Source organism: Coptis chinensis, chromosome 1 (genome assembly GCF_015680905.1).
Source record: "Coptis chinensis isolate HL-2020 chromosome 1, ASM1568090v1, whole genome shotgun sequence".
In the NCBI taxonomy this organism is placed as follows: Eukaryota; Viridiplantae; Streptophyta; class Magnoliopsida; order Ranunculales; family Ranunculaceae; genus Coptis; species Coptis chinensis.
Window position 1 is genome coordinate 62,101,893 of NC_141456.1, and position 17,077 is coordinate 62,118,969.

The 17,077-nt window shown below is 38.6% G+C and overlaps 1 long non-coding RNA gene across 1 annotated transcript; it reads left to right on the top strand.

The window, feature by feature from the left end:
* Nucleotides 1-10,898: 10,898 nt before the first annotated feature.
* LOC147524865 (uncharacterized) lies at nucleotides 10,899-11,922 on the top strand. The gene is made up of 3 exons (XR_015197418.1): nucleotides 10,899-11,022; nucleotides 11,164-11,613; nucleotides 11,733-11,922. It is a non-coding gene; the product is annotated as an uncharacterized LOC147524865 (long non-coding RNA).
* Nucleotides 11,923-17,077: the final 5,155 nt, after the last annotated feature.

The following is a 17,077-nucleotide window of genomic DNA, read 5'->3' on the forward strand; positions in this document are numbered from 1 at the left end:
GTTCGTGTTAAGCGGAGATTTTTATGCTCAGCTGCTGGTGAATGAAATGTAAATAGGGTGACACCCAGAAAACGCGACATCGAATCCAGAGAGTCGAAGGCCATCAGTAGGTTTAAATGTAAAGCCCGCTTTGAAGTTGGTTATGATTTTGAATCAAATTTGTAGGTTGTGAAGGATTTTATTGGGGAACACACATATCCACTTGTACCAGATCCGAGCTCGATGTTCTTAAGATCACATAGAAATGTAAGTGAAGAAGATTTGCAATTTGCTACGAGCCTAGTTGATGTTGGTATTCGTAAATGATTCGTAAATGCAAGGTGATGGATGTTTTTGTACATAGGGTTGGAGGTTTCTCAAGTGTTGGTTTTTTGAAGAAAGACTTGTATAATCATATGGGGCTTGATAGGAGAAATCGATGTATTGATGGTGACGCCAACACACTGTTGGCTTTCATGGATAACAAGGTGAAGGGAGATCCCTTATTTCATTACAATTATAACTTAAATGAGGGTGGGCAGCTGGTTAGACGGTTTTGGGCAGATTCCACCTCACGTGCGGATTACAGTTGCTTTGGAGATGTATTGTTATTTGATTCAACATACAAGAGCAACCAGTACATGATGCCGATTGTTGTGTTTGCTGGAGTGAACAACCATCGACAAACAGTAGTGTTTGGTTTTGCATTGTTGACGAGTGAGTGTGTGGAGTCTTACGAGTGGGTATTGAAATCTTTAGTTGGCGCGATGTATGGCAAACACCCTAAGTCAGTGATCACTGATGGTGACCAGGCGATGCGCGAGGCTGTGAGATCTACTCTCCCAGATTCGAAACACTGCTTGTGCTGTTGGCACATTATGAAAAATTGCCTAAAAAATATCCACATCCTTGGATTTTCAAAAGATTTATGCTCTATTATGTTTATGAAGTGCTCGTCCAATGAGTTCGAAGAAAGGTGGGAAACACTCGTGAAGAAATTCCAAGTCAGTAATAACAAATGGGTGAACGTGATATACAAGAAAAAATAGATGTGGGCAGAATCATATCTCCATGGTGAGTTCTTTGCCGGTTGCAGAAGCACCCAACGTTGTGAGAGTATAAACTCCGTAATCCGGCTTCATGTGAAAGTTGGAATGCAGTTGTTTGATCTGTTTGGAAAAATGGAAGTGGTAGTTGCAAATATCCAGCACCGAGAGCATGAGGAAGAGGTGATGACGAAAGTAACCAAACCAGTCCTTCATACCCACTTGAACATTTTGTAAATCAGGCTGCATGTATATATACGCGAGCTGCTTTTGATTGTTTTAAGAAGCAATTAAAGGACGAAGTGATGTACACTGCAGATGGTATAAAAGATGTGGGTGACAATATTCGTGTGTACACTATGAGTCGCCATTTGAATAGGCAAAAAAAGTCGACTGTGAGATACAATGTTGTATTGCAGGATGCTAGCTGTTCATGTGGGCTATTTGAGTCGTCTGGATTTCCATGTAGACATATCATTTCAGTTTACAAACATGAGGACGTTGGTGCGATACCTCAGGGCTGCTTTTTAAGGAGATGGACACGAGATGCTAAATCGGTTGTTCAATTAGGAGAACCCAACTTTTCTGACTGAGCGGCCTCTGTTATACGTTTCAGTGATCTTACAACCAAATATAGGCAGATATGTTCGTGGGCCTCCCAAACAGCGGAAAGCACTGAAGCTTTCAAAGTTTTTTTAGCTTTTTTTTCTACAAAGAACCGAACTCCATCTGCTTCTGAAGGCAGTCGACATGCTCCTTTTGAGATGCCTAACAGTCCAACGGAAAATCCAATAACCGATGAGACTTCACCAGCTTATGAAGGCAGCCCATGTGTTCCTTTTGAGATGCCTTTTTGTCCCACCCCAAATTTCCAGAAAAATTAAAACTGATATTCAATCATCTGGAAACCGGGGTGAAACAAAACCCACTAACATATTATCAGCCACGATATTAAAATCTGAGATCAAATTAAAACTGAAAGAACAACGCTTCATTTACAATTAAATTTTTTACTAACCAACTCTATTACATTTGTTTAAATTCAAAACCGTACACTTTCGAAAAACTTAAACCAGAAGACTCCAAGAGCAAATCCAAGTCACGTGTCTTCATCTACTGCACTCCACCATCTATGTTCCCAAGAACACACCCACGTTGCAAAACAAAGCAAACATGGGTCAGCAAATTGAATTTGCTGGTATGAGTAGACTAACAACAAAATATATATAATAATCTTTCGAATGAATAAATATAACATTACCAACAATTTCAACTTGGAAGACAATATAGTTCCGTTTTCCAGAACGGCGTGTAGTTTCTTCCTAATTAAGATTTCACCCCTAACATACAAATTCCAAGAATCTCATATAATAGTACTCGTCATTCCCACTTTCCAAAATAACTCACAATACAATACCACTTACATTCCATTTATTAAAAGCACATATGATAACTTAATTAAATATGAGTTTGGTATACCTTACCTTTAAGCCAACACGTCGTCTTAGGGTAGGATATTTACGTCCCTGCAGGCGTGAAGAGTTCTAAAGATGTGGGTGTATAATAATGCACATATAATATCTCATTACCAAATCCTGAGGCGTGAAGAGTTCTAAAGATGTGGGCGACACATTAAAATATTATTATCACTTATAATTATACTAGCATTACTCATGTCAAAACAGACCACATATGCAGAGAATCATTTTCGCACGTCAAGGCAAATCAAGCACTTAAATATCATTGAATGTAAACAGACTTATAATCAAACAAATACAATTTACATAACCACACTCATATACACAATATCGTAAACAAATAAATCATTAGCCCAAATTCAAGTCCACACACACTAATGTCCAAAACATATCCACATATACTAAAGTCTATATTCATATACAACTTCTATCTCACACATATATATTTATGTAGTCTCAAAACAACAGTAATTTCTAACACAATCACATAGTTATCACACAAACTAATATATATATAGTGTAGTGGCTGCAAAGCTGCTTACGTATCAAAATCTTTCAAGATTAGAATCAAGCCTTCGTAGTTCTTATCAGCCACATAGTCAATGTTATAGTTTTTTCTACATTCATCCAAATGACATGTAACTTAAATATTTAGAAACTAGGGTATGTAGACATAATTTTTCATGTAGAACTCGAAGTCCCAACCTCAGCCCATCTAGAAGAAAATTTAAGTTGAAAACGGTAAAAATTCTAATTTTTCAGCAAAATAGATTTCTGACAGACTATCTTCTGAATGACACAAATCTTTCCACAGGTGTCTAAATGCATCGAGGCTTTTTGCGATGAAAATCTCACACACAGAACTTACTTTCTTATGTTTTACAAAAAAACCCAATCTCATTCTAAATGTTCGGTAACTAAGCTCGAACACAGTGCGCAGAAACTGTTTTCTGCCAGTCAAACTTCCAAACACCATAATTAATTCCACGGGTCTCGGAATGCGATAAGGCCAATTGGAATAGAAAGCAAACTTCCAAATCTTACTTTTTTTTGTTTATAAAAATTCTAACTCTCACCCTAACTATTATAAAACTGGACTTGAGTACAGTACGCAGAAACTGATTTCTGACACACTGTTTTATGTCAACCAAACTTCCAGACCTTATATCTATCACCACAGACCTCGGAATGCGATGAGGCCAATTGGGTTGGAAAGCAGACACATAAAAATTATTTTTTTTCATATTTTGGCGAGAGTTTGAATCTGACCCTAACTATGTGAAAACTCGATTCCAAACCAGGCACAGACCGGATTTCTGAAATCAGAAAATTCTGACGTGCCAACTTCCGAACACCGTAACCATATCGAAAAACCTCGGAATGCAACGAGGTCGATTGGGTTGGAAAGCAGACTTCCAGACCTTACTTTTTCGTGTTTTCTAAAAAAACTAGTTCAAACTCTAACTAAACCAAAATTGAGCTCGAAATTAGACCAGCGCTAACCTTTCTTAAAATTTCAGCAAATCTATTATTACCTTCAATAATGTTTTCACATCAGCTATAGCTATAACGAACTTTTACATACTCATTTTTTTTTGCTTAAAGGTGATTGATTAATGAATAAAATAAGGTTACAGCTCTACACTTTGGTTACAAGAGGAAAATAAGAAGATAACATTAAGTTACAAAGCGAAAGTAGGTAGTATATGGATCTTCCACCCTTAGAAAGTCTGGACGTCCATTCCACCATATTTTGGCTCCTGCATCGAGTGTCGCACCATACTTAGACATGCTGTCTGTAGCAAAATTAGTTTCTCTCCATGTATGCGTGATGTTGATCCATCTAGCTTCTCGCTTTAGTTGTTCCCACGCATCCCTCATGGACCAGTGAACCGTATTCTTATGAAAAAGCTGTGCTACAACCTTAGAGTCTGTTTCCACCCATAAAGATGTCCAGCCCATCTCGAGTGCTTTCTTGATCCCTTCCATGATTGCTGCTGCCTCTGCCAAATTATTTGTCGTTATACCCAGTCCTCCAGCAGCTACACCCAACACTTTGCCTTTATCATCTCGAAATACATTGCCCCACCCTGATCGACCTGGATTCCCCAGTGAGCAGCCATCGGTGTTTATCTTGAGGGTGTTTGCTGTTGGTAGCAGCCAAAAGCATTCAAAAATCCTCGGTACCGCTCGTACCTTATGCTTTAGATGAAGGCTGTGAAGTAACCTCAAGTCTTGTATGCTGTTTGCCATGTGCCCTTTTGATTTCCCATGTGCTCTGGCCATCTCTCTTCGTATCTGTTGGCTTATGTACTTGAAGTTCGGAGCTTTCTCCTCAAATATTACTCTATTTCTGTTCTTCCAAATACTCACCAGGCAAGTAATGCATGCAGCTCTCCACATATCCAGCACCAGAGAACTAAAATGCTTGCATTGCTGAAGAATATCATTTGTTGCCTGAGGTACCCACGCTAAGCTAAACAGATTTGTTATCATGGTCCAAGCTCTCACAGCCATGGGGCATTGGAAAAGCAAGTGTGCTTGTGTTTCTTCATTGCACTTATAGACTCCACATCTTGATGCGAGCTTGATCTTCATTTTCTCTCTAACTCTATCATCGGTGTGCATTGCTCCATGCAATATTTTCCATCCGGTTCCTTTTATTTTTGGTGAGACAAATGAGTGCCAAAGAAATTTAGACCATCCTGTCTTTTGTGCTTTACCTCTGATATCCTCATAGGCTCCTGCCACTGTGAATTGACCGGTGGGAGATGAGATCCAAATTCTTCTATCTTCGATGAATGGCTTTGGCTGTTGCAAGGTTTCAGGATCGATACCCACTCGTGCTAGGATCTGCAACATGGAGTTGCTGAAAATCCATTGGTTAGCTTGTATGCAGCTTTGAAGCGTGGCTTTGAGCTTGACAATGTCTTTTCTTTCTTCCTTGAAATAATCGCAGATTGGCTTTGACAAGGACCAGTTCTCTCTCCAAATGTTTATTGATTTCCCATTTCCTATCACCCATCCAATATGCGATCCCATCTCTTTTAGAGCCCATTTGATGCCAAGCCATACTGTGGAAGTTTTGGATTCCGACCAACTTCCAGCTCTGTTGGTGTACTTGGCTTTCATGAACTGTGCCCAATGTGAGTCTTTTGTCAGGAGAGCCCAAGCTAGTTTAATGAACATGGCCAAGTTAATGTCCTTTAGCTTCCTTATACCCTGCCCTCCTTCTTCATGCGGCCTGCAAGTCTTATCCCATGCAACTGTAGTAGCTTTCCTTGTCGATGGATCACCAGTCCATATGAAATTGTGAATGATTGCCTCGCCTTCTTTAATGACAGATTGTGGCCATTTATAAACTGACATATTGTGCACTGGTATACTATTTAGAACATGTTTGGCCAACACCACCCTTCCTTGAAACGATAACATGTGTCCTACCCATCCAGCAGCCTTTTTCCTGATTTTATCCACTAGTGGAGCCAACATTGCTTTGGTAGGCTTTCCCGTGAATAGAGGTACTCCAAGGTATCTCTCTGGTAACTCGCCTTCGTTCATTCCCATCACTTCTTTAATCTTTGCCTTTCTTCTTTTTGTCATAGGGCTCAAGAAGATTTTGCACTTGTCTTTGTTAAACATTTGTCCCGAGGAGTCTTGGTACCTGTTCAGGAGCTTGACTAGATTCTTGAGGCCTCTCAGATTGGCATTGCAGAAAAGAAATAAGTCGTCGGCAAACATAAGATGGGATGGACTAGAGTATTTCGAGTTTAGAATCATATGTTGCAGCTTTCCCTCCTGTACCAGGTGATGGATTCCTCTACTGAAGCAATCTTCTGCAAGTGCAAAGAGAAGAGGAGAGAGTGGGTCTCCCTGCCTCAACCCTCTTTGTGCTTCGAAGAAGCCGATTGGCCCTCCGTTAAGCATAATAGACATTGAATTGCTTGATATGGCTGCTTGTATCCACTGTATCCATCTATTCCCAAATCCAAGTCTAGTCATAACTGCCCATAGAAACTGCCAATCAATAGTGTCAAAGGCTTGTGCAATGTCAAGCTTTATTCCGATGCTTCCCCCATGTAGAGTAACACGTAGGTTGTTGACTAGTTCAGAAGCTAAGGCAATAGCTTGCTGTGAGTTTCGGTGGGCAATGAAGCCATATTGCTCCTGTGTAATCACCCTCTCAGCTATAGGACCCAACCTTGTAGCCATGACCTTGGTGATGACTTTGTATGCAAAATTCGATAAGCATATGGGCCTATATTTGCTAAGGTGTTTTGCATTCTTCTCTTTCTGTATCAAAACCAAGAAACTGGAGTTGAAGCCCTTGGGCAGTCTAGAGTACTTGAAGAAATACAGCACTACTCGAGTCATATCATACCCCACTATAGCCCAACAATGCTGGAAGAAAAAACCATTGAACCTATCCGGTCCAGGAGAGCTGTCCTTGTTCAAGCTAAACACTGCATTCCTTATTTCTTCTTTATCAGGCATCTTGCAAAGTGTGTTATTATCCTCTTCCTCAATTACTACTGGCATCAAGTCTATCAAGTCATCATCTGGCTCGTGCAGCACTTTGGTGAATTTTTCTTTGTAGTGATTCACCATGTAATCCCCTATGTCGATTCGATTTCAAGCGATAATGATTCCATCATTGTTCTTCAGCTCAATGATCATGTTTTTGCTCTTTTTCAAATTGACAAGTGCATGAAAGAACTTAGTGCTTCTATCCATGTCGTTATCCCAATTGTTTTTCGATTTTTGTTTCTAGAAGCTTTGTTCCTGCTGCAGCAGTCCATCCACCATCGACTCTTGCTCTACCAGTTCTAGAGTAATACTCTCATTGTCCCCATCTTGTTCAAAATGACTTTGTAATTGCTCAAGCTTCCGGGTTTCTTCCTCTAGCTTGTACTTTATATTGCCAAACACCGTTTTGTTCCACTCGCTTGAGTTTACCTTTGAGTATCTTAAGTTTTTCACCGAGAACAAAGATTGAGTTTCCTTCCATTTGTACATTCCAACTTTCCTCCACTACCTTCAAGAAATCGGGTGTGATGCCCACATGTTGAAAAAACGAAAGGGGACATTTTTTGGCCTTGGGGCATTTTTGATACCACCAGTGAGTGGTGAGTGGTCCGAGCACGCGATCTTACTCCCACTTTGTAATTCCAGCCTATATGTGTATTAGCCCATTCTGCATTGAAGAAAGCTCTATCCAACTTGCCTAATATTTTCATCCTTCCGAGCTGCATATTCCACCAAGTAAACTTCAACCCTGTTTCAGGTGCTTCCATAAGAAGATTAGTGTGGACAGCATTTCTAAAGTCTTCCATGGCAGCGTTAGTCGGTCTCAAGCCCCCTTTCTTCTCTGTTATGCTTAGGTAAGCATTGAAGTCGCCCACTACAAGCCAAGGCCTGCTTAGTGCATTCAAAATAGCCAGATCCTCCCATAGAGCTCGTCTGTAAGTGTACAGTGAATGAGCATGCACTATTGTAATTATGTTGCCCTGTAGTTCCACTGTTATTTGCTTGTTTCAGGTGTGAATCGAGTGGGGATGGCAGTTCCTTTTTCCATATGCACCATAGGTTAGGAACTTTATTGTTATTCTGATTGAAAAGAAAAGTCGTACTCATTCCCATTGATTGTAGGTAACCAAGGGGAATGTCCGTAGGTTTTATCTTTGGTTCAGCTATGCCTATGAAGTCTGGGTTCTCCTTCTGTACTAGCTTAGCTAACCTCTGCTGCGACTTATAGTTACCAATTCCTCTGATGTTCCAATACAGGCACCTCATTAAGAAAAATTCTAACTTTCTTTACGTTGAGTGGCCTAATCACTTCTTTGAAGTCCCAACACCGACTTTGGCTCGGTGGTAGGCGGTGTGGCAATCTGTAGTTTCCATCGAGGCTTGTAAGGAGGTGCTTCTTTTGGCCTATCCTCTATTTCATCATCTGTCATATCTGCCCAGCTAGCATTCCTAGGTGACTCACCGATCCAACCTATGCCAAGAGCTTCCTCTTTCTTGTCCCTATGATTCAACATTTGTAGAACCATTTCTGGTTCACCACACATGTCTGACTCCTGTAATATTTCGTGCACAACCATTTGGCGTTGTGCATTGTTATCCTCCCCGAGCCCGCGATCCGCTTTCATGTCGTGTTGATCCCTCAGAGACCACCCTCAGCCCTTCCACTACTGTCAAACCTTCTGCTTGAATTTCCCCATCCTGTTCAGCATCTACAAAAACCCCTTCCTCATCAAGGGTGTATGTTTCCTCTCTATTGCTATCATCAGATGTATCATTCTCTTGTCTACGGTTCTCCACAGAACGTGCTTCCACTACCTTATCCATGTCCTTGTCAGGTTCATGCTCATTGGTGGCATCCTCTTCTGCAAGCACTCCAAATCTGTTTCTTTCCTCCATTTCAGGTCTAGTCCCCGTTTTTTCCTGCCATACCTTACTGCTTTCTCCCTTGTTGTTTCTATTTCTTTTCTTTTTTCTCTTGTTAACCCCTTCTTCCATCTGAGGTACGGGAGTAGTGTCCACCACCACCTCTTTGTTCTTGTTTTGCATAGTGATAACCCCTTTAAGTTTCCTGCATTCCGTGACCAAATGCCCGACGACCTTACAATGATTACACATTTTGGGCAATTTCCCCACTTCCACCGTTTGCCAGAATTGAACTTTCTTAGTTCTAACATAGATTTGATCTGGGATTGGTTTGGACATGTCCACATCAACCAGGATATTGGCGTAGTAGCCATATTCTCTACTCAAAGTTTTCTCATCTATGTGCATCAGATATCCCACACCTCTTGCTATTGACATTAGGGATTCTTGGTCCCAATATTCTTGTCCCAACCCGGTGTAATCATTATCCGGACAAGAGCATGAGAAAGTCGTTGGTCCGGGCAGAAGTTTGGGCTCAAAGGGCTTAATCTAAGCAAAGCTTTCCCGAAATTCCAGGACCCATGAGACCAAACTCTGTTGAGATCTTCGGCATTGGAGAAGCGAATAAAAAGGTAACCTTTTCCTATCGGTGTGATCCTCCACTCCCCCGAGAGGGTCCATTTCTCCTTTGCTATTTCGCGAACTTTGTCAATGGGCACTTTGAACAAATCAATACGCCCAATCAAGCAGTGTTTGCAATAGTTTAATCCTTGTTCATACGCTTGTTCTGGAACTGTAATTGCTGGATACTCCCCCATTATATCTGGCTCAGGGAGCTCCTTGAGTTCCACCTGCGGCTGAACTGCTTTCTTTGCTATATCCACATAGGAGAGGCTTGAGGTAACTCCCTTCTCTGTTGTGTTTCTACCTCCTGAAGGGTTTTCCATCTTGTAAAGATTCATCCTTGCTTTCTCTCCCTTCTGAACTCACACTATCAACAATGGAGGATTTTACCAGAAAGGGCAAGAAACTTGAAGAGGGGAACGGATAAGAAGTCGCTACCTAATATTTTTTCCTATATTGAGTAAGAAAAGAGGCACTAGATCACTCGGGCAACTTACGTTATTTCACTACAAGTCACCCTAAAATCAGACCCCATTAAGAAAACTGTCATTCTTGTGGTGGTCTATAGAGTTATTAAGGGCAACTTTTACATACTCATAAGAATCAAAGATTCAAATATATATTAAGGGCTTCCAAATAATCAATGCCCTACAGACCACCAATGACAATACAAGCAAAACTATACGGAGTGTAGAGAGAATCCATGTCAGACCAGAAGTAAAACTATACTCACATGTAATCAATTCCTTGGATCTATACGGACACACTCTTTCTTGGATTTTATAACTGTTTTGTACTTTTGTAGAATCTATATTATGACAGTCCATTTATGTCAGAGAGCATTTAAACTATAACCAAAAATAGTGATTCCACGAAGAAGAAATTGAATTGCTTGATAAAACTCTCAAGTATGTAAACACATAACTAGAATAAACAATTACTGTCAATCAACTGTGTATATAAAGTCAGTCTACTCACCCGTGATACGTTCCTATTGCCAACAAATCCCCCAGCAAGAAACATCCATTTCTTCTTTGAGTAAAACTCTCTCTCTCTCTCTCTCCACTCAAGCACTCTCCCCTAGTAAACACTCCTTTTCCTTTTCTCTTGTATGTCTCTCTCTGTTCTTTTTTTTTTCAAAAACCAGAAAAAACCAACAAAAAGGAGAGTTCGGTTGTAACCAAACCCCTCTAACTCTCCCACATTTTTATCTTATCTTATTTTATCTTTATCATTTTCTTTTCTTTTTAATATTATTATATGTTTTTTAAACCCTAATAAATAGGGAAAACAAAGAAAATAAACAGGGTGTTATACTTTTACTCCGTCTAAAACCACACATCGACAATCGGTTAATGATCCCCCACATGTAAAATCCAAAGGCTGACCGCAAAATCATAGCAGACTTCAAGGTCACAATGAGATGAATAAGAATAAATGTGGCCATTGTGGTGAGACAGGTCACACAAAACCCACATGCCCACTCTTGCATCCGAAGGACGGAGGTAAATTTTATTTACCTTTGCGATTTTTTCTTTGGTATGGTCCCAACTTTGTAATGTCTATATTTCCAATTGTATCTTGTGATTAGTTGTTGATTCTACTTTATTTCGGCAACATTTTCGTTGTGTTTCACTATTTTACAGGTCCAAGTATTAACCACAACTATGTTGAACGCACTGCTTGAGTTGCCGACCTACGTGAGGAAGATGACGAGTTGAACAGAGATACAAGGTGTAAGTTGAAAGTTTGACGTTATAAAATTCATTTCCGTATAGACCTGTGGATAACAGTTGGCATTGATAAGAGTGTCCGTTTATCTTTTACCTACATCAAAATATATTGCTACAAGGTGTGGGAAGTCATAATAACATGCATGCATGTACATCTTACTTTTAGTTTTAGAAAATTCCTTTGGAGCACATGACATTTTATTTCTTTGGGTTATAAGTAAGTAAATGTTGTTTGTTTTGTGGCCTTAGTGAGATTGGATAAAGGAACACCAGGATCTCGAAGGTACAAGTGTAGCAACTGCCAATCTACAGAGCACACAAAGCCTAGGTGTCCACATCCGCATAAACACAATGGTGAGCAAGGTACGACACATGTTTTGGTTTCACACTCATTTAACTTAGATGGGGATGACGTTATAGTGTAAACTTAGATTGTATGGTTCGTGCAACTCTTTTATTTTGATTTTCTGTTGAACTTACAGGAAGAAGTGGTGGTGATGTTCCTAATGGTGAAGTGATTGGTCATGTTCCTAGTGGTGATGTTCCAGGTTATGATATTGGGTACAACACTCCAGAAAAATTCAATGTTGAGAATTTTTGTAGTGAGGATGGGCAGGTGTTTTTCCGCATGACAGATATTTGATGTAAGGGAAAGAGATGTGCAATTGAACAATGTAGAGTAATTTTGTTGTTCCTAAGCTTCTCAGAAGATTTAGCGATTGTTGTAATAGTTAGAGCAATTGTTACAACGGTATTTATTTTGGCTTCAGGAATTGGATTGATATTGTGATTTTGCAATTCAGGAAGAAGTTCATTGATGTTGGAACTTGTCATTCCATGAGTCTTTTGAAATGATAAAATGTCTTCATATCACACTTTATGTGGTATAATTTGGAATACAATACTCTATATGACATATTTCAGTGTTAACTATTATGAAAGCGGTTCTCAATATGATACTTTATGTGGCATATCTCAGTATGTTAAAGTTGAGTTTGGGCCTAAAGCCCACAATTCGAATGTCAAACCCCATTTAGCCTTGTTCTTTTCTCTTTCTTTCTTCTCTATCAACAATAAAAACAGCAAACTCCAAACTTCCGACAATAGTTAAATGGTAGAACCAAACTCCAAACTTCAAACAACCTAAAAGTACATAGCTTGCAAATCCACTACAGAAAATGAAGAAGAAAACGACCAACAGTAAAAAAACCATCAAGGACGAAAGCAACACATATGCAAGCAGTTGATACAGCAAAGAAGAGAAAAAACGAGGAAAATGTGCATTTAGAGTCAATGGGGAGGGGGAGCAAAAAGCGATGCCCGAGAGAGAAGGTCAAAGACAATTTTTAAGCTTGTTGTTAATTTATGGATTTTTAAGCATAAGCATTTGAGTTTTTTGAGGTTAGATTATTTAGAGGAATGTAATGCTATTAAATGATTGAATCTGAATAAATTCTATTCTATTACTTATTTCCATGCATAATCTATAGGAAATACAGTTAGCAGCTAAGAAGAGGGAAGGGAAGGAAGTGGTAGTTTAGAGAGTGGATGAAGATAAGAAGAACAAGAAGGAAGAGAAGGTAGTGGATGAAGATAAGAAAGAAACGAAAGCTTATCATTTTCACTCAAGCTTGTTACCAATTTTTTATCTTACCAATAAACTCTGTGAGTCAAAAGTTGGTGTTGATTTCAATGATCTAATGGGTAGAACACCATTTGGTCACATTTTTAGAGTGTTCTTTGATGATTTGTTGGACAAACAAATGTTGGTAAAAAAAAAAAACATCATAGTGGATATTATTAAAACTTACAATGAAAGGGAAGAAACATTCAAGTTAGGAGAGCTGTTTGTCAAATTAACAGCTAAAGATGTTTCTAGAGTGTTTGGTATGCCAATGAATGGGAGTCATGTGACTACAAATGTAGATGCAGAAGAGTTGAGTAAAACGGGGTTTGTGACTCGTCACTTTGGCGGAGAAAAGAACTTGTCCAAGGAATTGATTGTAAATGCTATTTATAAAGTGGTGAATTCATGGAATGGCAAGCAGGATGAAGATGACTTCATCAAACTTATTTCATTATACATTATCACCACTCTTCTCTTTCCAACACCTTCAAGAACACAGTGGTGGTTTTTGAAGTACTTAGATAGTGTAAAAAAATGAATGAAGTATCCTGGCCAAAAGTGATACATCAAAACCTTATGTGCCGAATGAAGATGTACTACCGTGAGCCTACAAAAGTAAAATCTTGCGCAGTTCTTCTTTTGGTAACTTACAATCTGAATTCACTCTAGTTTAGCCTTGCTTTTTTGTCATTTTATTATTAATTTCATTTTTTTTACATGTTTACTAACTTTTTATTTTGTGGCTCTTGATATCAGTACTGGTTGTGTGATCACGTCAATTTGGTTGATGCAATGCCAAATAGAGGTGCTGATTATGTACCTTCGTTCGCAAGATGGGATATTGTAACACTCAACAAAATGCTTCATACCCAGGCCTTGTCAAATTTGACCGTGGACAAGGTGAGCGAATGTATTAGAATTTGAAGTCATTTCCCTTCCCCCTATCAGTCTTCATTGAAATTTTGATGTCGTCAGAATTTCATTCCAATTATGGAAGTAGTTATCACTGTCCGTAACTCTGTTGTAATGTCAAGTTCATTTCATATTGATTTGACTTTTTATCACTTGTGAAGTTCAGCTTCTTTCCCATGTCAAATGAACTTGACACTGATCATGACACATGTCAAGTGCATTCGACAGTAGTTTTTTCCAATGTAATTTTTGTCCAGACAAATCTCCTATTTTCAATGTCAAATGAACACTTTACATTGTATTCTTATTGTGTGAAGTTATTATCGGTGTTTTCAGGTGACCGCCGAAATCAAATTTAAGGAAGTGGAGCTTGTTACATTGACAAGTGATCCGATTCCAACAGAAGAGGACTTAAGGGGAAGGTGCATTAAGTTGGAAGAAGAAAATCAAAGCCTGCGGGTCGAGAATGAAGCCTTGAAGGCCAAATTAAAAGAAAGAGAAGAGGATGCTAAAGAGAAGTTCAAGAAGGAGTCTGGGGTTGAGGCTGAAAATGAGATGTCACCTTTTAGAGATAATGATATCCAAGCATTGCCATTGACACCGTCTGTTCTAGTGGATGTGATGCTAATAAATGAAGCCAACAAAGAGGAGCTGCAACTGGAGTTGCGATCAATGGTTGTTAATCAAAAGAAAAGGACGAGAACGCCTACACAAAAAGTGAAGAATAAGAATGAGAGAGAGGGAAAACAGAAACTGATTACTGTAATATGTGTTGACGACTGTCCGCCTATAACAAATCTTGGTGAAAAGCTACTTTCAGTAGAATCTTCAACAGCGTTTCAATGTCTTAATTCTTGAAAGCGGCTAGTGGTTGGGAGGTTTTTCAAGTCTGCACATGTCAAGTATGTAAAATCTAAGTCTATCTGAAAACCTTTTATGATGCCTACTGTTCATTTTTTCAGAAGAATCGTAGTTGTATGTATTTGCAATGAGAATTGAATAGGCCATCACCGAGATGTATATGTTATTGTATTAACTGGTGTACGTATTGTATGTGTTTCATTGCAACACCGTTGCTTGGGATTTAGACACAATTCAAGTACACGGTAAACAGTTGGAAGAATTGATGCTTGACAGATTTCTTAATGGCCAGGTAAGCCAAACACACATTTTGTTCTCAACTTCTCATATATCATCGATGAAAATTGACTTACTTCTGGGATGCACTATGCAGGTATTAAATTGGTATCCTCGAGAGATAGAGAAGAAAATTTATCCTGGTCGTAAGTTTCAGAATGGACTACTTAGCCATTACTTTGACACTATGACTTGCGTATGTTCGAAACCTAGGGTTATATAATACACAGTGTTGCATACTATTGGTATTGGTATATTCATTACATATTCTTAACGGTATTCTTATGAGGTATTCTTATCAGGTTATTATTAATATTTTTTGACAAACTGCTGTGATTTGGGCAAAACACCTTGAGAAGGTTTTTTTGATTGATCCACTGCATCAACTTCACGAAAATGTTAAGAATCTATTCTTTCCTCTGAATAGTGGAAAAACAGTCAAAGAAAATGGGGGATACCATTGGACGCTCCTACATTATAACATGATGGATAACGTATGGACACACTTTGATTAAATGAACACAAGATATCCCCTCACATCCGTTCCCTACAGGAATGCCACGAAAGTAGTGAGTTACTAAACTTGAGTTTGTGCACTTGAATGTGAAACTGTTTTGTCGCCGATCTTAAGTTGTAGGTTTTGTTAAAGTATTTCTGACTAATGATATTTGTCATATCTTCTATCAATTTGAAATGGCAACACAGATGGAACGTGTCTATACAATTTTAAATAAACACATTGCGCAGAAGAAGAGCAAGAAATCCCTTTTAAAGGCTATGTTGTTGGAAATTGGAAAGTGCCCTCAACAATGACCAGATTCGTAAGTACTTCTAGCCTAGTTCTTTTGTGATAAAGTTTGTCGAACACTGGAAATGTGACGTGAGATTTTTAATACTTATTTTGTTTGAGCTTTAGGGTGGACTGCGGACTATTTGTGTGCAAATTCATGGAGTGGAAGGCACGTTCCATTGATCACTTCCCAAAATTACACCAAAACGCGATGACTGATTTCAGGGGGGAGTTAGTGTACAAATTACTAATCGATGAACCATACCGCTGGAAAGCATAATAGAAACAACACCCGAAAAGCAAGCGAATGTTGATGAGATGCTTGGGGGGCTTACAACTGAGGATGCATTGGATTTGATTGTGGATGCTATGGATTTGATTGTGGATGCTATGGATTTGACTGTGATGACGTTGGAATGAAGTATCCGGATTTCGTTAGCACTTAGGGCTCGAGTTGGTCTTGTTTTAGTAATGTTAGCTAAGTATTGTAGTTGTTTGCATGAGCTACTTGTTTGAAGAGTGGACTAATTGTATTAGCTTATGAGCACTTTTATGAAATAAAAAACTTGGCTTGTTTCCTTTTCCTTTTTAAATGGTGTCTGTTCTGTTAAACTGACTTCATTTTAGTTTTGGAATGAAGATATGATGGTTGAAAGCAGTTCAGACAATATCACCTTTTATGTGCTTTACTTTTTAATATGACACTTTATATGACATACTTACATGTGTTTACTACTATGAAATCAGTTATGAATATAACACTTATTGTGATATAACATTGAATATGATACTCTATGTGACATATCCAGGCATGTTCAGTAATATGAAATCAGTTCTTAATATCATACTTATTGTGATATAATTTTGAATATGATACTCAATGTGACATATTAAGGTGTGTTTAGTACTATGAAATCAGTTCGGAATATCACACTAATTCTGATATAATATTCAATATGATACTCTATGTAACATATTCAGGCGTGGAAATCAGTTTTGAATATGACACTTTATGTGGTATAATTTGTAATATGATACTCTATGTGACATATTCAATCGTGTTCAGTACTGTGAAATCAGTTCTGAATATGATATTTTATGTAGTATAGTTTTAAATATGAAACTCTATGTAACTTATTAAGGCTTGTTCAGTACTATGAAATCAGTTCTGTATATGACCCTTTATGTGGTATAATTGTCAATTTGACAGTCTGTGAACATCCTAACCAACAAACCATGAATAGCTCAGACTATAAAATCATACACAAGTCATGAATATGAAAGTTAATATAAGTAGAGAAATAATAGCATTGTATCCCATCATAACCAAAACAGACCACCACAAGTCAACTTACATTTCG